This window comes from Poecilia latipinna, unplaced genomic scaffold, assembly GCF_001443285.1.
Source record: "Poecilia latipinna isolate Pla-1442-1.1 unplaced genomic scaffold, P_latipinna-1.0 Scaffold1409, whole genome shotgun sequence".
In the NCBI taxonomy this organism is placed as follows: domain Eukaryota; kingdom Metazoa; phylum Chordata; class Actinopteri; order Cyprinodontiformes; family Poeciliidae; genus Poecilia; species Poecilia latipinna.
In genome coordinates this window covers 146,414-147,878 of record NW_015114025.1, presented here as the reverse complement: position 1 = coordinate 147,878, position 1,465 = coordinate 146,414, and positions in this window count along the sequence as shown.

Below are 1,465 nucleotides of genomic sequence, written 5' to 3'. Positions count from 1 at the left end.
AATACACTCTGGTCTTGGTCTTGTCTTGGTCTCGGGTTAGGTGGTCTTGACCACAACACTGGTTTGTAGGTTGGCAGAGTTGGACTCTGAGTTCTGGTCACAGAGCGGTCATCCGAAACTTGTTTGGACAATCCAATCCAGGACAGATTTCCAGGTCCTTATGGGCAATACAAGGGATTTATTTCAACCAGAATATAGCTGCAGTGTTGTGTGCTTTTAAATTTTTTAATTACATGAATCAAGTACCTGTTGGAATAATAAATATTAACTTGATGAAATTCTCTGGGTCTGTATTAGTCATGCAATGATAAGGAATCTCACTAAGCCTGGGTTGACATCTTAAAAATGTTTTATTTTGCACATGTTTAACATAAATCAACTTCTGTTGCAAAGTACTCCTGCAGAAGTAAATGTGAAGATTTTGAGTTATGATGACAGATGATTCCTTCATATGTGTGTCTGCTGCAATGTCTGACCTGTTGAAAGAGAAATGGTTATTAAATCCATTTACAATTTAATTTCTATCCTTTCCAAAAAACTATGACATACCTGAATTTACTTCTTTAAGTTTTGCTCAGAGCTCCAGGATGATCAATCTGGGCAATCTATACACTAATAAACCATCATCAAAATTTCCCAGCAGATCAATATGATCTCTGAACCAGGGTTGCTGCCAGGAATCTTGGGCCCCATGACAAAAAATTTAATTGGACCCCCCTGCACAGCTGCTGTTACAATTTCTTGAGTCTGTGTGGCCCATCAGAAGCATCACAATTTTTAAAGGCTTGCAACTGCCTTGCTTTCTTTGGTTCAATACTGATACTAGCACAATATTCACTGCTAATGAATTTTACATGAAACAGTCTGCACACAGTATGCAAGTAGGTTGCTTAAATTTTTTCTATCAATTTTAGATTACTGAAATGTTTCTCCCCATGTGCAACAGTTATAGGCAACGTGCAAAACATACATGAAGCAATCCAGACTTCTCATAAAATGCTATATAGTCACATTTTATTCAAGCTGCAGTATATAAACTTTAATAAAAAAAATATGTTTTCTCCATATTTGTTAAATTGGCACTATGTCGTGACAGTTTGTTACGAGACATGTAATCTGTGAAAAAAATCTATCTTCTCCCTTTCCTCAATGAACTACTATTACTGGCTAAAGTAGTGCAATGTTCTGGCCAAAAATAACCAATCAGAACCAGGAGGAGGGTCTTAGTGCTGTCAATCAACTCATTCACTCACTACTAAATGCGCTAATGGTGGAGAAACAACTTATTGTGAAACTTAAAGCAGCATAGCACAGGGCAAGGGGAGGGAGGCTGAGCAGCCACATGAGATTGTGATTTACATCGGATTATCTCTCATGCCATACTGTCACAACATAATGACAATTTTAACAAATATGTAAAAGAAAATGGACTATATATATATATATATATATATATATATATATA